The following is a 20,041-nucleotide window of genomic DNA, read 5'->3' as shown; positions in this document are numbered from 1 at the left end:
TGTGTGTATGTGTGTATAACGCGCGTGCAAACTTTTCAAAAAAAAAAATAAAATAACCCACAACGATGCCGGACGGATCCAAAAAAAAACAATTTTAAATCACCCGATCTGGCCCGAGAAATCCGGATTTCGGAATTTTTGCAATACCATAAGTGCAAAATCCGTTCGATGAGGTCCTCCGGGCGATAATGAAAACCTAAAGCTATTTTCGTTATAAATATAGGGAATTTATAGGTACTATATTATAATGATAGGAATCCAAAAATCCGGATTTTCATAACAAAGAAAAACGCCATTGGAGCCCCTTAAAAACCTTTAAGTATTTAATATTATTGCATTATCAAACTGTGTACCTAATAAATTAATTTCGATGAGAATTTAAAAATAACACACCAAAAGCAATTTATAGTCAAAGGTAAGGTTTTTTTTTTTAATTTTCATCAAAACGTTTTACTTAGGTAAACAACTTTATATTTTTATAATATTTACACAACTTTTAAGTGGCTTAAATAGCGTTTTCCAAATTTTTCGATTTTCATCACTAGTAATATAAATGATTGTATAATATTATACATAATCACAATAATGTCCGACCTATCGAATATACACAGTTGATTTTAACCAGGCCAACGAAGATATTAGATGTCAGTTCAACTCCCACGGACTGTTCGCCTCTGAGTATAAATATAATAATAAGTTTTGTAAATCGATTTAACTTTAAATCATAATACACACAGAGTACAAAGACGCCTGCAGACGGTTTAAAGTTGGTGCAAATAAAGTATTGGGCGAAACACACTAAAGGCCTGTACTGACTCACAGGCGACGTTTTTGACAAAATTAATTTAGATGTAAATTTCGAATAAACTGGGCCAAAAAAAAATTGCATATATTTTATGGTAAAAATCAGATATTTGTATTGCTATACAATGCATTTTGTAAGACATCAACATTATAGTAATCAAAAGCTTTTACCTGAATTAAAACTTCTTTTATGGAACTTTCGAAATTAAGACTTTTAGAAATTGACAGCCGAAGATCAGAAATAAAGAAGGATTCATTAATTAGAATGATTCTCTGGGCGGGTTGGACAAGGGAGGATATTCTAATAAGGGTAGGAAAAAAGAAACTACTCTCCCACTACTCTCCTTTCAAAAAAAGGAGAGTAGTGGGATTTGTATGTTAAAAGGACCAATTGTATTTTAAACAGTTAAAATCTCTTGCAGCTATTGTCCTCTCGTTATTCACTCACTACTTTCACTATAACTTATAATTTTTTTTCTCCGTATTTGAATTAGGTCACTTGGTAAAGCCCTAAAAATGGACTAGACGGTCTGGTTTACCATGGAAATTATATTGCCGGCTGTGAAATGTCTCAAATCCTAATTCCACGAACCAAAGCGTAAACACAATGTTTGTCCGTTGAAAACGATAAAATTTATAGGTTTTTTTTAATGTTATTTATTATTTTAAGGCTGTTGTTTATTTGCATAGAAATTGTAAAAAAATAAACCTATTCCGTTTTATAGGCGTTCAGCGTATTGCGCCGAAAGCGGCCAACGGTGGTCTTTTGCAAACACATAATAATATATATTAAATGTATTTAAATTCGGTCGGCACCGCATCGGATACGCCTAACCACCACCGGCAATGTGGTGCAATTAATATAATTGTTTGCGTTACATAGTGCCTATATGTACGGTCTATGCCACACACTATGTATGTGTGTATGTGAGGTATGAAGTTAAGCCTTTTGGGCCTTTTGGGCGGTGCCGTTGAATCGCCACTCCAATAATAGAGACTGCAATTCAAATCAATTTATACCACCGTAATAATATTATAATAATACACCATATAATTATACATATATATTGTAGTACACGGATAATGATAGCCATGATAGTCGTGTTGTCGACCTAACCTGACCTTACCCCGGCCGTGTTGTCGCAAACGTGAAAATGTCACCAAGACATACCCGATAGCTATATACCCGATGGCATTCGAAAATAATAATAACAGTACCTAATACTACAATACACTACCATCAATGTGTTTGGGACAATGATAGTGTCGTTTCGATGAAGTTTCCACAATAATGGCGTCGTCGAATCTAAGTGAAATAGTTTCTCAACTTGTAGCACGTAGTAGCTGTAAGCAAAGTCTAATTAGTGTTCCAACTTTCCCAAGTGTGGGCAACTTTCGCCTAATCCTATTTATCTTCGATTTCAACCGGTAGCGACTTGTTGCTAATATTAATTATTATTACCAATAAGCTAAGTTGATTTTCTGCTTAGTTCTGATCTAAAATTCGGTTTCGGGTACAACGCGCAATTGATCCGATTTTGTGTATTTTGCGGTCGACGGTTTTTCACTTTTGTGTTATAAAATTCAATACAGCGTGTTCAAAGTGTTAAGTGGCGATAGACCGCGGTGACTACACAATTAAATTATGTAATGAGAATAAAATTATTATCACTATTACCGTGTAGATGTTACTCGAAGCAGCTTGAAAAAATGAAACGACACAAAATCAACAATTCAAGTATGCTCTTCGTGCAGTGATACGACACGAAAAATAAAAAAGGACTACCGAAGAGTCTCCATAAAAAGTGAAGGATCTACTCAAGAAAACTTACTAAAGCCGAGGGCTATATGACTTAAAAATTCGACGGTAGGTATTAACGAAAAAGTTGATTAATGAGATGAAAATTATTAATGCGGAAAGCGAATCAATCGGAAAACTCAACTGCGAAATATCAACACTGGAAATAAGAACCGATGAATTTGAACAGCACAACAGTATTGAAATCGCTGGTATGCCTAAGACCAATCATAAAAACTGTGTAGCGATTGTTGAAGAATAGGCGAGAAAAAAATTGTAAAATTAAGGTATCAACTGTCTTGGGATAAGAATACATTACACACAATGGTAAAAATATGGAGGAGTGTAGTCGTAATTAACAAGTATGTTACTATATATTTAAAAAAAAAATACTCGTCTTTAATTAGAGACACGTTGGTTAAAGAACCTTACTTTCTTATTTACGTGGAAACTTTCAATTATTTCCTTGAGTCTATAGAAATAAAGTTTAAAATTGTTATTTAACCGTAACATTCATTATAAACTATACACACAGTTAAAAACAATCGAGTTTCAAATTTACTCTTCTGAACTTCGCGCAAAAACACGGAAATCTTTTAACTTATTGATTTAGTTTAAAGACAAAAAAACCGACCGAGTTTGTTGACGGATACTAAGTTTTAAGAACACTGTAATTATTTACACAGAAAGCATTCGCAGTAATTGTTACCTTCAATTATTTTCCAATTCTGAGAAATAATTAAATAATTTATAACATTGAAAAAAAATATAACGAAGTTATAGCTTGTATTGCGCTATGATATATATTATATATCTATATATTTTGTGTATGACATAAAAATATGGCTGATCCAAATAAATTATTATAGCTGTTGTTCGTGATGGTATGCTATTATATTACGGGTTCAGTACCCATGCTATTAGTATTACATTTTTATTAACGTTATTAGAACTATAAATACATGTTTAGAAATAATCACCGGTAGTTATTTTATTCTACCAAACAGTACTCAATAAACGTCAGTCGTTTTTAGCAATGAAAATATACTACAATTTCACTGTCCTATCTAGAATTCGATTTTAATTGGGTAACCACATATAATATAAGACACAAATAACAAACAACAGTACTCTAAAAAAACAAGAATAAACCATATTTTGTCCATGTTGAAAAAACCGAGTTATTAAATTTAACTCACTACAATTACTCACCGCATTAGTTATTGCATTTATCTGTAGTATTATACCTGTATTATTAAAGTTATTTTTCCCTCCTAAGTTACGATAGAATAATTCTTTTAAAAAGGAAGATAATAATATTATCATCGTGTTCAGTGAATTGAAAACGTACAGGAAAATCGTAGACACTAGTTATAAGGCGCAACAGCTGTTGGAATGTTATTATGGTTTTATTTAACAAGAAGAGCTTTTCGCGATAGGCAATCCATAGTATGACAGCTCGTTAAATAAATTCACTTGCACGGAAACAGTTTCTGAAAGAGGCAGAAATATTTTTATTTGTGTTATAACAAAAACTACGGCGTATTTTAAATAAAGTTCTAAATAAATCATGTACGTACTTCTCTGTTAGTATTAAACAAATAATATGCCTGCAATTGCAAAATATCCAGTTAACCATTTATATAGTATTAGTTTATTTTCAAATTCAATTTGTTTGATTACAAGAAACTGAACTTTTTTAATGAAAATCGTTTTCCTATGTAACCTAGTAAAGTAGTAAAAGAACTGAAATCTTTTTTAAAAATTGAAATCGTGTAATCCTAAGTAGGCGTAATTTTGTCAGGCTTTTATAATTCTAAAATACCACCAAAATGGCGTTTAATCATTGAGAAAATTGTATAATTTAAAAAATAATAATTTGAAGCTTATAAAAATTAATCTGTAAATAAATTGACATGGTTGAAATTTATTAAAACCCCATTTTTTAAAAAATTGCCTGCATAAAACACACCCGTCCGTTTTCAATTTCTTTAACTCAATTAATTTGTAACGAATAAAATAGTTTAAGCCAGCGTTTTAACTTATATATACATACTATAGAATGAGTTATTTATTATTTTATATTTTTATGCTATATTAATAGTTAAACGTTTGAACCAAATAGTAACTTTAAAATCAAAAGCTTGTTTAATAATATGTTCTATTTTTTCGTTTAAAACTAATAAGTAAATAGTTAAAAATTAAATTTAATATTTTTATAGTCTAAATTTTTCTTTTTATTTTAATATATTTTGCAACAAGTTTTGTAGTCGTTTTAGTGAATATTTTTAGGAATTGGAATTAACACAAAACACCTAGCAGCGGAATCAAAAATGCATAGTAATTGTTCTAAGAAATACTAGTTTATGCGAATCATGGGAACCGTAATAACATATAGTAATAATAGTTGTTATTATTTTTTCAAAGAATGAAATTCTTTAGCCCTTTTAACGTTTCGCGCATTTTTATTCATTCATCGTTTATCTCTTTACTATTACATAGAATTAATTTTAGGACAATATAATGTATATTCTACGAAACGATAAAATATTATAGTACTTCCACCGACAGTTTAGGTTCTTATATTTTAGGTAATCAAACGCGGTCTAATTTCCATGTTGATTCTAATAATACCCCAATATACGCTATTCGGCGGTTTCAATGAACCATTAAAAAATAACGCCTTGCCGGAATTTAACGCCTTTTTAGTAAAATCTACTGTTTAGTGTTCGTGGAAATCATGTCGACTGTTATAGCGAACATACGGACCTGCCACAAGCACCATATTCATTCTCTCATTTAGTTTGATAATTTGTGTTGTTAACTCACGCTGTACAGTACAGCCTGAACTCCGGTCGAATAAGTAGAAAATCGTTTTACGTTAAGAACACCAAAGTTTGCGAAATTCGAAATTTAACGGTTTTAGATCTTACAAGTGTTTACCGCCGACGAAACGAGGTGAACAAGGATTAAATTAGCTTTTGGCATACTCAATACGGTTATGAACAACAAAAAAACATTCTTTTACTGTAATCAGCTACTTATTTTTTGTGCCATTGTTTTTTATAAGATTTATTCTTATTCAAACAGTTTACAAATTAAAAATAAATATACAAGAATCATATATATTTATCAACCTGCACGTCAAGGAGAAAATCCAAAGTCATATTTCAACTGTACAATATTTGCTTATGATTTGGACAGTTGTAACGTCCAAAAACCAATAATGTTGTATTATGTTATTTGTACACTACAAAACGGCGATAAAATTTAAGACTAACAGAACAGCAGCGACAGGTTTACAATCAATTTCTGATTCGATGATGTTTATTTATTTATCCACTATCTTTAATAACAACCGAAACAACCGATTTATTGCTATTCTTATATCCCAGATAACAATTTCATAATATTTAAATTATAGCAATATTTAATGTAAAATCATTACGAAACAATTAAAAGAAAATATTTGTATAACATTATCATAAACATTAACATTATCATTTATTTGGATAACGTCACGCTTACAATATTTACTATAGTACAATATAAGAATGGCAATATACCATCACGTTCAAAACATTAATAAAATAACCATCAGAATATATTTCAATAATATTAATATAAAATTGAATGTAAAATAATTTTAAAGTAACTTTCTTAAAATGTGTTTATTATATCACATTTATAATTGTAAATTGTATTACTTATTCCTGTTTATTACCATATTAATATATTCTCTAAATGTAGGTATTGTAAAGTATTTGGGATATTACTAAAGCCAATATAAACCGTAGAAACAATCCAATGAACGCTATTGTCGATTGATTTAATTTGACACCGCTCGGCGCGAATGGAGTTGAGCAACAATAGATAAAAACAAAGTACGAACCCATCACAGTCATTTAGTGTTACAAAGAATTATTTTATTATTGATTGAAAATACCGTTTTCATCTACCCTCGTAAACGTTTTTGATACTTACATACATTTATCAAATAGGTTTCATATAGACATCAAACTTGCATTATGCTTGACATGATGAACTTACTCCCACATAATATACTAGTGTTCGAAATTTTATATATACAACGGCAAGACATTTTCCGGTAGGTAATGTGAAAATAAAATTTGTATGGTTTCTCTCCTTTACTTTTTATAATCTCTCTACTATATTTTTAACATTTTTTTCCTTTTTAAAATAATATATAGTTATATCCGGCCAGGATACGTCACAAAGCCAACGTGAAATTTAATTTTGAATAATACAAAATGTTTGTACTACAAAAACGATGCAGTTAATATAAATAGCGTGATAAATATATCATTTATACATCTACATATATATATGTACAAACAATTTTTTGGCTGTACCATGAAATTTTAAATTAAATTGCAATCAGTTGTGTTCCACTTTTTTTTATGTGAACAAAGACCACGGGATAAATGTGTTCTTTGAAGACTTAAAAATTCGTTTTATTACATTTCCTACAATTTGCTTTGTGATATTTAAGAAATAAACTCAAAATATGTAATTCAATTATATATTTTTATTTATGAACTAAAAATAGTACAAATAAAAAATATTTATAACCTTCAGTATAAGCACCATATTCTAAAATGTTCATATTATATACAATGCTAGTAATTTTATTTAATTCAACATATTTTTTTAGAATCTATTTTTATTATTTGAGTTTATGTTTTGGTGTACCTATAGAATATTATACAAATCAGCTTAGCATCTAAATTACTCCATTATTGCATACTGCATTGAAGAATATCAAGTACATTGTTGAGTTAATCAGCAAAAAAACAATCAAATTTTTAATGAATTTCATATACGGCCGAACTTTTTTTAAAGTTTAAGTGTAATTCTCATGCGTTTTGGCTAAATAGGGGAGAAATGTTATTGTTTAATTCTTTGGAAAAATAAAATAATAATTCGGTAAGTTTTAATGAAAAGAACTTTTAATTCTTATGAATTTATGCACGCTTATGAAAGTCTATTATAGTTACAGAGTGAAAAGTTAACAGACACAATAATAAAGACATATTATTGTAGAGTTGATGTTATTAAGTGTGTAGCTTAGCTAAACAGCTTCAAATGGAGCCCATGCCAGCGAGATTAATATTGAAGCCAAGTTTCGTACAAGCTTATTACCATATCAACTGGTGAAGTACAGAATAAAATATGTATTATGTGTTCATCGACCTAGAAAAGCATATGACAGAATGTCAAGATAGACATTATTGTGGTCTTTGAGAAGAGAAAATAGTTTAAATAATTTAACTAATTTTAAAATATTAATAATGTGAATTCGAAAGCGTTAACAAGGTTGTTAATAAAGTGGTAAGTAAAAAATAAATATGAGTATCATGTGACACTGCATTAATATTGAACAGGTGTTTGTAAGCTCTGATTCGTTTTCACTTTAGCAATATACAACCTAATTTGGAAAATAAAAACCAAAATGTCATAAGTATTAAAAAAAATCGAAGAAAATTATAAACTAAAAGTGACCAAGTTTTAATTATGCCATACTAGTAAATCGCCAGTACGACAAAGAAAGATGTTCTAGCTAAGGCTGAACATTAAGTGATAAAAGATATTTAAAAAAAATAAATTTCAAGTCTGAGTACTTGGTTTGTCTTACAAAATATAATGGTAGTTTGAAATATAAAAATAATAAGCTGAAGTATCTCGAAATGGAGGCGGTCTATTCAGGTTGAAACGATTAATGATTTTCATATGATTATTTTTTCCAATTAGTGTATGTAATGAGAATATCTTATATTTAATCGAAAATAAAAGTAGCCAACGTTGGGAAAATGCCGTTGTAATAAGTGTCAAATCGATTTGAAAACGACTATACAAAGGAGAGCTTAGAAATAGCCCTCGGCTCTTAGGGTTAACGCGGTGTACCACAGTATACCGAACTACCTATTGGGCCTTGAAGAAACAGAATCGATTAGGAAAGTGTCAATGACAGAAGTAAAGGGAATGATAAAAAAAATATATCGAAGAATATAGAGACAGAAGCGATAAAATGTTGAAAAAGAATGTGGAGAATTGCGGACAGTGGAATAACGATAAAGCGGTCTTATTGTTTGAGAAGTTTGGTCTTGGGCCAAGGGTGGCCTGACCGTAAAAGTTGTAGTAAGAACGAAGTCAATGTAAAATGATATTGTTTTTTTTTATTCTTATACAGTTTTTTATATAAAAAATATTTATAAATCCTTCATATTATTAAAATATAATTATTGGAAAAAGACTGTCCCGGGTGGGACGGTTTTTAGGAATGAAAACGAAGTCAGATAATATTGTAAAACAAATACTTTTCAAACATCAAAATTAAAAAAAAGCCACTTAGTTTAAGGATTGTATAAAATGTTTGATGTGTTAAAAACGGATGGCATTAAATTATAATAATATATTATGCGGTTTTATGATTATTCATAGACGTTAGTAAAAATATTTTTTTCATAATTATTTGCATACCGTTTTTTTTTCAACACTGCAATACATACATACATAACGCTGTATAGTAGGGATGAATAATACAATTTTTATTACAAAAGAAAAATGTATAAAACTAAGTCTTTTTCGATATATATTGTTTGAGCTTAAAACATATCACCTTGTTAATCTCAAACGGTTTACTGCTGGGTAATCAGAACTTGTAAAATTGTATTTTATGTATAAAGTAATTTTAGACACTGTTGTGCATATGAACATTAATCAGTTTAAATAGCAAGTAGTTACAATAAAAGTGAAGCGGTAATGATAAAATCGTTCTTTCTAGTAATCCAATTAAGTTTACAATACGGTCTGGCTTCATTAGCCGAGTCATTATAGAATATGTAATATGCTTATAAATACAGCACAACATATATATGTATAATATTTTGGTGTACACTAAACTTACTCGAGTGGATTTATCCTTAATATTATGTTTGCTGTAGCGAGTTTTCTTATTGACAGACTGTTGGTAAACGTGACTAGGAAAAGTCGGACATAATAGTAAACGAAAAATCAGAAATTCGTTATTTACTTTGTTCTATAGAATTATTTAAAAATAAATAAATGCAACATACTACAATGTACAGCTGTTATTAAACTACAAGCATATAATAATATTTTGCAGCGAAACAGTTCAAATCGAATGTACTTCAAAATAGCTTAGACTTATACAATTCTATGTAATATTTTCACCTTAATGTTTGTCTGGTAATTAAGTATTCGACACCTTAACAATTCATTTGGAGAAAAAAAAACACTTGTTAACATACTACACAGCAGTAATATATGTATAAAATACATTAAAATATTAATTTTAAATGCAATATTTAATAACGTATTTTGAAATACTTAAAAATACTACATTTTTTTTTTTTTGCAGGATATCAAATACTAATAACACAGTTAAAATTTAAACAATATAATTTGTCTGATGCGTTTTTGAAACACCAAACAAATATTGCACATTTTATTTATACGTTTAAAACCATCATTTCTCAACATGGCATGTCTAATATCATTAGGAAACCGTTTGGTGTGTAAATAAAAGTTTTCAAAGAATTTAACTACCTACTCGACCTGCGTTATTTCGCGAGGACTAGAAAATGTCTGGTTAAAGCGTTTTTATTCTTAAACTAAGCACGACGGTGTAGGTGTTATGACGTCATTATTATACAGATACATATATATCTTATCAAAAAAATAATACAACGGGGTAGGATTGCAGTATTTTCGCGGTCTAATAAAACACGAACGGCGTGTGGGTAGGTGTATTAAATATATTTTTAATAAGCCTTTCTTGCGGTTATTAATGAATCACTCTGTTTTTGTGTTGACACGGAGCTTTAATTTTTTTTTTATAAAATAATTATTTTAGGTAAACAGGTTTCAAGATTGTAATAATAGATAAAAATTCGTTTTTTAAGTGTTCAAATTAAAAATATCTTATTTATATCGTCAGCCTGTTTAGCAAAGAACGTATCACCAAAAAAATCAATTTTCAAAATTACACTATTTAAAAGAAAAAAAAACTATGCGTCGGCTGGTATAATATTATATTATATTATATTTTTCAGTGTTTTATTCCATGAAATGCGTGATAAAATAAATTGAATAAATTAAACGGTTTGGAGTTACGCCCATTGCTAAATAGGTTGACGATATGGAGTTATATTAAACAATTATTTTTATATATCATTGCATGAATAAAAATTATATTTGTGAATAAAATTATTCATTTTTTAATTATTTCTAATTATTCACAACTAAAAATGTATTTTTACACTTCTTAATCGTCTACCACCATCATATGAACTTCAAGATTTCAACTTAGTGAAATATTGTTCAATACCCGTGTTAAGCTGCCATTCTAAGGCTCAACTTTACAATAATATAATATTAAATTGGTTTTGAACTAGCTTGACAGCTCTTTGTAGTTGATTTCTACAACCCACCAAGTCCGTAGCTAGAATTTTTTTTTTCGTGAGATGTCCAAAACAAAGTATAAAAAGCCATGACGTAAAACACACCATAGACCCTCTGCCCCTCCCCATCCCCAAGTATGGCCTAACCTGATGCGGATAACAATAATGCTATTTTTAAACCAAACGGGTTTTAATTCCGAACAATATTTTTTTTTATAAAGACAGCACAACCACGGTTAACCGAATACGATAAACAGTGGCGACGTATTTGTATATTATTACTTGGGAAATATACGACTTCATCATATTTCGACTGACAAGCGCCACGCGTCAATTAAAAAACCAAAGCTCACGGTTTGTTTGCGTTTCGAGTATTCTATTTTGTTTGATTGTTTGTCTTGCTGTCAAAATTAGTATTTGTTATTAATTAAACGTACACACTCGGCAGTAGCTTTAACGTGCACCTGGGTAGGATTTAAACAATAATATTATGGTACTATAATATTTTGTTTAATGATTAAAAAATTAAAAGTATTAAAAAAAGTTAACTTTATGCATTGATGTAAACCGTGTATGAACGTAACAAACGGTGCACGCATTCATCAGCTAATAATTTATTTTCGGTCGTGCAAATGTTTACTCTATTGTATAAAAAGTCAAATGTTTGCCGGTGTTTTTTCCTTTTTTGTTTGTCCATCCATAGTTTGTGTGCAAAAATAATTAATTAACGTGCCCCCGTACATCGACTGGAATGTGATAATATAGTCTGACCGTCGTTGCACACAGACCGGACAAATAAAAATGCATTAGAAGAAAATTCAATCGGTGTTAACGTTTATTTGTACTGATTTGTCGAGTATACTCTAATATATTATATTCGTGTACTTTTAGTTCCAAATTTGTATTGGCAAAGCGAACGTTATCAAAGTTTCCAAGCGAGACGTCGTCGTCTCCGCGTGGACTTTTCAACAAAGAAAGCACGTCACGGGGATTATATTATTATTATTTTCATACGTACTCGCAGTGTTTGGCGATAACAAAATGTTATTTGCACCTCGTGTGAGAGTTGTTAGAGTCGTTGTGCCGCGGTTAGGGCACACAGCTGTATACGTGATCCGGCTGCCGTGGAACGTGACAAGAACCCACTGGGTCGCGCTATAGTGTAAGTCTATATGAAAATTGAAAACGGCGCCGTTTATATGGGGGAAAAAAATAATACACCCTTACAATGACCGAAAATCGTCCGCCGTCACTCGACTTAATCCTAGTGAAAAAAAAAAATTAAAAAATAACGTCCATCAACTGCCGCTTTGGCGTTGGGGGGGGGGGGGGCAAACGTCTTTTGTTTATTGTTTGCTCGGTATTTTTTTTTTTTAATGTTAATTTCGGCTGGATACGATTACCTATTAAAGTTAAGACACTCTCTTTTAGGTTGATATATTATAATTTTATAGTTCTTCTTGGAGATATTTGAGGTTAGGTATGTCAGAAAATATTGAAATTGTTATGTTTTTGTTTTCTAGAAGTCTAAAACTGGTTATCGATCAGTCAACATTTTCGGAAAATTATTCATAATTTAAAGAGTTTAAATACGTTCCCGTTTAAGTTTCAAAAGTTTTGTAGCGCTCTAGAAAATACTAAAAAAAAGATAAATTTTTGATAAATGTATTATATTGTAATTGTAGAATAAATGAAAATAGTGATACCGACTAATAATATTAGTCGGTATCACTATTTTTTATTTAATATTAGTCTAATATTGGTCATTGTTAAGAGTAAATTAAATTTCAACAACATTTTGTTTTTATAAAAACTGTATTGCTCAATTTTGAATACAACGTCTAAAAAAATATGAAGGACTGCGGAGAAAAAAGATCAATGTCAATTTTTTAATATTCTGAGAAAATCATGTTTTTAATTTCAAAACGTAATACATTTTGCCTGTATGCCTAAACTTTCGGCGGTCGTTACTCTCGACTAATTTGTTTTTTTCCCCTGGTTCGAGCGCATAAACGATACAATACATCAATACAAATAATTTGATACCAAAGTCTCATTTTCAAAAAAAATTTACATTGATCTTTTTTCCCCGCAGCCATTCATAAGTTAGCAGTGCCTCTTCACTTTGCTGACCCCTAAAACTTTTAAACTGTAACGGTGGCCAGATGGTGAGATAAACTGGACGAGATATAAACAAACGGGTTGGGTGGTTTGACGTTCATTTTTTATTAGTGAATTTTTTTCTAATAAAAAAACGTAATAGAATATAATCAAGGCGTACTCGGGAATTCGGTGCAGGTCTACGTTTTGTACTTTGGAATTTTCCCTTTTGTACCAGTCGGTCTGTCTGACCTATTAACCTATTCGTATGCGGTTTATATAATGGTTCGACCGCGGTAGACGTGCCGGCCAACAACAGAAGCACTCGATCACGGCTCAAAGACCCGCGGAGGAACTTTTCAATTTCGAAGGATCCAACAATAGCGCGTGTGGATCGTTATCGCGGCGTGATGGCAACCGATCAATGTGTACATATATAATAATATGTACTATATAGGCTTTCTGTGGATCCGCATAAATTGTACGAGATAAAAGCGAAATAAATTCCAGCGGCGCAGAATAAGAATAAGATTGAGGGGAGACGAAGCAATGATAAAACTCGGACATTACCGACACGACGCGGTAGCGGTAACGAGACGTCCCTAGGCGGTTTTGTTCGGTCCAAAATAATATAAATAATAATAATAACAATAATAATATATCCTTCGACCCGTGCCGAGCTCGGCTTGTAGACAACCGGGGGATTTATTACCGCAATCGTTGGCTATTCGTTCGCGGCGTCGGATCATCGATCATTGTCACCGAACACATTTATAATACGCATACGTTTATACATATATATATTACCAGTGTTAGTATATAGTATGCACTTTGCTGGTTTACAAACGTGTCGTCTATATGCTTTGTACCTACATACACCTACTTCCGCAAATTGATCTCTTTCCGTCGTCGTCGCGTTTCCCAATATCGACACAAGCACAGACCGTCACTTCCGGTCAAACGAAACACTCAGCACCGCTTTTATCCGTCAAAGCGGTAGTATAATACACATATATATACATGTGTTTTTTATTGTCACTATATTTTCAACGGGATGGTCTGCAGCATTTGCAGATATTATGAACATATTGTCAAGTAAATTTTCTCCCACATCCGGCCAATATTCAAACCTAATCCACCTCTTTTTTTATGCATCTATTTAAGCCACACGATTTACAACGTGTACATCTAAATGTAATATTTATCATAATAGCGTAGCAATAATTCGGTCTTATAAAATACTCTTATTATATTTTAAGAACAACTGTGACGTGTGTTACATAACTGTCATTCATAATTGAAAAAACCCGAAATATTATACACACATATTAAATTTCTTTCGGTTATTTTTGATTGTTCTCTTCTCGAAGTTTGCCATAAAAATGTACTAAATCCTCCCCTCCACTGCCTTGGTGGAATCTTGCACACATCACACGAATTGTGCTTCAAAAACACAATTAAAGATTACATTTACGGTGAAAGATAATTTTGTAGATAATTGAAAATTGTATTGTCAAAGCTTGGCGTTGGAATTTCATTTAGTGTATTATTTTTTCAAAAAAAAAAAGAAAAGTAAACTTTTTCTATCTTGAACGTAGAAAATCTATATATTTTCACGAGGTAGACAAGTATTGTACTATTAAGAAATTAAAGAAAATTCTTGGGGGGGGGCTTAACATCCCCCTTCTACGGCTAAGTAGTCTACAACCGAGACGCACACCGAGACTAAAATATCGTCTCGTCGTAGGGTAATAATAGTGTGTGCAAAAAAAACAGTGTATTTTTTTTTTTTTAGTTGCTTTTTTACCTGCAAGCTACTCGGCGGAGAATGGAAATTCGAAACGGCTTTTGACGGCACAAGGAAAAAAAATGCTACAGCAAGTCGATGCAGTCAATTACACCGACGTTCATGCGGGTTTTTTTAACGCGATGAGTGGGAGTATAATATCCATTTTATATTTTTACACTCGGCTCGCAAAAAATGTCATACTTATATATGATAGACTACCGGCAGTATAATAAACCGGGGACACGCGAGTCGAATTTATCTTTAGCGAATATAAAAAAAGGCCTGGGGGCTTTTCCGACGACTCTTAATAATAGTATTATTGCGGTTAGTGGGAAAATCCGTCCGGCAAAGTCCATATACCCGATATACCTCTATGACTACCTCGGTAACCTATCCGTTAATAAAAAATATAGTTTTGTTGTTGGGAGTTGGCGGTGAAGTCCACCACAATATTTACATTTTACTTTGTGTAACTAAACTAATTAACATCACCAGGCTGCAATAATTTCATATTTCCTGTCACTACTTCCGACTATTTTAAATCTCTTCAACCCTAAATTTTTTGAGTCGCCGACCTTTGCTCTCAGAATTAGAAACCCAACTGAAATCTGAATATATTGTGTATATAGCCATATAGATTTATAACGTTTATTTAAAACAATAATTTTAATTCTTGTATCCGTCGATCTCCGTTTCGAACCCCTATTTTTTTTAAATAAAAATTAACCGTCAAGTCTACCTATTTTATGAATATTCATTTGCACGGGAGCATTTATTATTAGGATGTACACGGGTGCGCTTTCAGCCGAGGTCAGTGTAAATGGTTGTCTGCTACACACTCGCCGTTGCCGGGTCGTTATTAATTTTGTACACGAAGCTTTTTGTCAGGTAATATTGTATAATTAAAATGTTTAAAGCGCATATGCATAACGCCGTACAAACTCGCACTCTTATCTTTTTTTTTTGACATCATATTAATTCGCAATTTGCACGCAACACGCAATTTTCACACGAAAAAATGCAATTACTCAAGTTTGAAAAACGTTTGACTTATTGGCCCCCGAAACGTTGTGAAAGTTCGACGTTCGATTTTGATGAACTTTGATTATTATCAAATGCAAACGCGATTATCGAGGTTATAGCTACTTGTAATCCACAGCGTTACTCGTTTACATAGATGTGCCTTACAAAGAAACACAAGGTAGCAAAATAGCTGTTGTAGTGTGTTCACAATCAAATTATTCATACCACAATAATACACTAGTTGAAAAAATATACATAATGTTTATAATTGTAGATCAATGTTGGGTCGGTGTGTGAACAATGTAATAGGTACATTTTTATAAGGAATGTTGTCTGGGAATGTTTATTTTATAATTATTTTCAATTCCTTTTGGTTTTTTTTATAATAATAGTTCATACACTGCATGCTTACGCTTTATTGATTCGTTTCGACAGCCGGATGCAAGCTGTACTCAAAATTGACTAAAGATATGATAATAATTAGTGGCAGATTTTCTGGCAGGTCAGAAATGTTTTTGCTGTCTAGCTGACGTCACGTGTTGACAAACAAGAAGGTCGAAAACGCATATATATTGTTTTAAACCCAATTACGTAGTAGTTTGAGTGATGAGTTACCCCGGTGAAATGTACTTAGGATATATTCTGTTTGATAGAAGTTTATTTAAGTGTAAAGTTTGGTAAGTTCTGTAGCGCTATACCAACGCAAACGCTGATTTACCGCGAAACTTCAACACCATTGCCGAAGTATAATTCATAAGCTCATTAGTAATTCAATTAATGGTGTTTCCACGTCTCGACCACAATTAATAATATACATTGCTTGCCGAATTCAAGATGATGCATTTCAAATAGTTGGTGGCAAATTCGTATACACATACATAATATAGATATAATATTATTATGTATACATTTTCATACTTGGCTTGCAAAAGTTATAAAACTAAATTTTCAAAATAACGAACAATATATTTTTTTTACTATTATAATTTTGTGACATTATTATCCAGAAGACGGCGTCTGCTATAGGCCATATCACAGTATTCTAAGGAGTTGCGTTTCAGTATCATACCTTATGCCTGACTATAATAATATAACGGTCTGAACACTATATTGTATTACAAGGGTTAATTACACTGTTAAATATTTGTTTTTATATTATAACTAGCCAATTATTTATTACTGCTAACTTGTTTTACGTATTTGATATAATAGTAAAATACACTTTTACCGTGAACAAAAATAGAATATTTCTTATTCGAGTTACAAAAAACTGTTGGATCATTGATGTTTCAAAGTAATTATTTTAAAATACTATTATTATATAAGCAAATATAACCAAGCATTTTTGTCGAGGTTACATAAGAAATACCAAGACAAAGCGTTGTGTTTATATAATTTAATTTTTTTTTTAAATATAGTTATACTGAATTTATTCACTACTCGACTTAACGACTGTTATGGAAACAACAGTAGCCTAGTTCTGTGAATTAATCGTGTGACGCTTTTCTACAACGATGGAAAATTCAATTTTCAGTTTCATAAAACGATTGTATAAGTTAATAGGAAAAAAAACAACCAATGAAAAAATAGCCCTAAAAATAAAAGCCAAAGGGAATCTCGACTTTTATCGTCCAACACCATTTTGGATTTATGCTTGATTTAAATTAGGTCGAACACAAGTGGAAACTCGAACCGGGCCGTTACACTTTTTGGAAGTGTAAAACTGAATACATAAAACAAGACTTAAGTGACTTCGGATCACTATGGGAGCACTTTTTTTTTGCGTTTCAAGCGGTTTCCCCCTCGAAACCGTAACAAAAGTAATAAAGGCCACTAGCGTGTCTTTGAACACACCACAGCATAATATATTCAAACAAAGAGCGCCAACTTTTCGGTTTCGTTCATAAGCAGTTGGGCGGCTAGATATGTGATGATGATAGCAACAGTAATACTACTACTGATAATAATAATAATTAAAATAACAACGAGAAATTTTCAAAATGATATATTATCATGTCTTTGCTATTAACGTTAAAGCAATGTTGGCTTTTTAACATAGTCTCTCCGTCAAATCTCGATGTATGTTTGTGTCGGCATAAACAAGACCAACGAGACAGGTCGTAGAAAATTAAAACAAATTGATTAATTTTACCCCGTGCCGAAACAAAGTAAACCGTACGAATGTATGAAGATATTATTTGAAAAACAAATACCTTTTGATAGATCCTATCTCCATTGGCCTTTTTAGAATAGTTTAAAAACAGATGTACCTACTTAAAAGTAATAGAAATACAGATAAATTAACTATGAAAGTTTAAGGGATGGGATCTATCCCCCATATCCTCCTCCCACCGATTATAATTGGCGCAGTTGCTGACTACCCAAAAATAAAAATTAATAACGTATTTGATTTGCATTTTAATCGGTTTTCGTACGGTGTACCTGTTTGCAAAAATGTACCTACATGTGTATGAATAGCTGTTATCCGAGTTCACGGTTGAAGACTCACGAACAATGAACATTCTATCTCGTTGCCGGCGGTTATCCGGTAAATGTTTTCAAGAAGCGCATATTATTATCTGCTATTCGATCGCGCGAATCGTGATTTATGTACAACCATGCTAAAATAATGTGTATTAGTGTTCCATCCACAGCGAGGGATGTTAATGATAATAATAAATTAATTTAATATTTTACCAAACGCAACTTTACCGTTGTCTCGTCTGCTTCCTGTCACTTCGGAAGAGTAAAAAAAAAAAAGAAGATAAATGTACAATTGTCAATTGTCGACATGTCTAATTTTTTTTTTCATTGTACACGTGTATTTGACAATAATATACTGTTGTGTACTACAATGGTGTTCCATCGGTAACGCAATCATTACAGAACAGAACAAGGGTCGTAGGCAACTGACACTTTGACAAGTGTCCGGTACGGTTTCAAAGACAATCTGCATAATATGTACATATATAAAACGTTAAATTTCCAAATTGAATCCGGAGAAACATAGGACAAGGAGAGAGAGAGAGTGAGAGGATGATGATTTATGTACAATTGTATGATTGACGTTTAATTTAACTTCATGTATCTTGCTCGTGAAACTTTAACGGCCAGGTAAAACGGACGGTGCACTTTACAAACTTGTACCCTTTCGCCGAAACTGTGCGATTCGCAGCACTTAACGGTTTCGGATGTAAATCTGTTTGCGTGTCTGTTTGTTACTTACTCGAGAAGGGTTTAATATGTTATGTATCTAAGTGTAAAGTGGATGACGTCGAGCCCGGACCGACGGTGATTGCACGCGAAGGCAACAATTACAAATCCGTCGGGTAGTAGACACACTAATAATATTTTCACACCTTTAAGCAGACCGAACGCAACGACGTCCCTATAGTATGTTAACATAATATTACACGTTTACTCAATATTTACTAAATCAAGTGACTTTAAATATATATTATAAAGGACTAGTTATTTCGGTCTTCGAGAATCTGCAAGTGTAATTTCGTTCCATTAGCGCCTACTGCGGTTATTGTTTCTACGCTATTGTGGGAGTGTCAGCGTGTAATAATAATATGAATAACTACCATCGTGCCTTCGATGAATAGGCCGGCCAAACGCACATTTTGTAATTATTATTATAAAGCCCACGCGAAACACCATCCATCCACTTTGTATCGGTTATAGTTATATGTTTTTTTTTTAATTTGCAAACGTTCCTGTAATATTATATTATGCACATCACATTGCGGTTTTGATCGGTTATGGCTCGGCAAAATGCGTTCGCCGACGGAAATTATTTTATTTGGTTAACACATAAAAGTAGTCGAGACAAAGAGGTATGTAGCGAAAAATAAACAAATGCTACATAGTAAAGTGTATGGTGTCTAAAGTTTTTAAACGCAATTCTACGACATATTTCATTTTGCATAAAATTATTAAAATAAAATTGATGAATATTAAAAACATTCTCGGGAAGTCATTAAATATTTATAATTTAAGCTACCTACTTAACGTAAGGATCTCATAAAAGAGTTCTCTGAAAAATGACTCATATTTTTCCACTCGGGTCCTTATACATTT

General features: G+C 31.7%; 1 protein-coding gene across 3 annotated transcripts in view; it reads right to left on the bottom strand.

Annotated features, from left to right (window-relative positions):
* The window catches only part of LOC126834910 (protein qui-1), a 104,582-nt gene that overhangs the window by 61,608 nt on the left and 22,933 nt on the right, over nucleotides 1-20,041 (bottom strand). The window lies entirely within an intron of this gene.

This window comes from Adelges cooleyi, unplaced genomic scaffold, assembly GCF_023614345.1.
Source record: "Adelges cooleyi isolate 19-005CV unplaced genomic scaffold, UGA_ACOO_1.1 ACOO_flye_CR_arks_rails_tigmint_CR_PRNA_21, whole genome shotgun sequence".
NCBI lineage: Eukaryota > Metazoa > Arthropoda > Insecta > Hemiptera > Adelgidae > Adelges > Adelges cooleyi.
The sequence above is the reverse complement of the archived record's forward strand: the minus strand, read 5'-3'. Positions and strand labels throughout refer to the sequence as shown.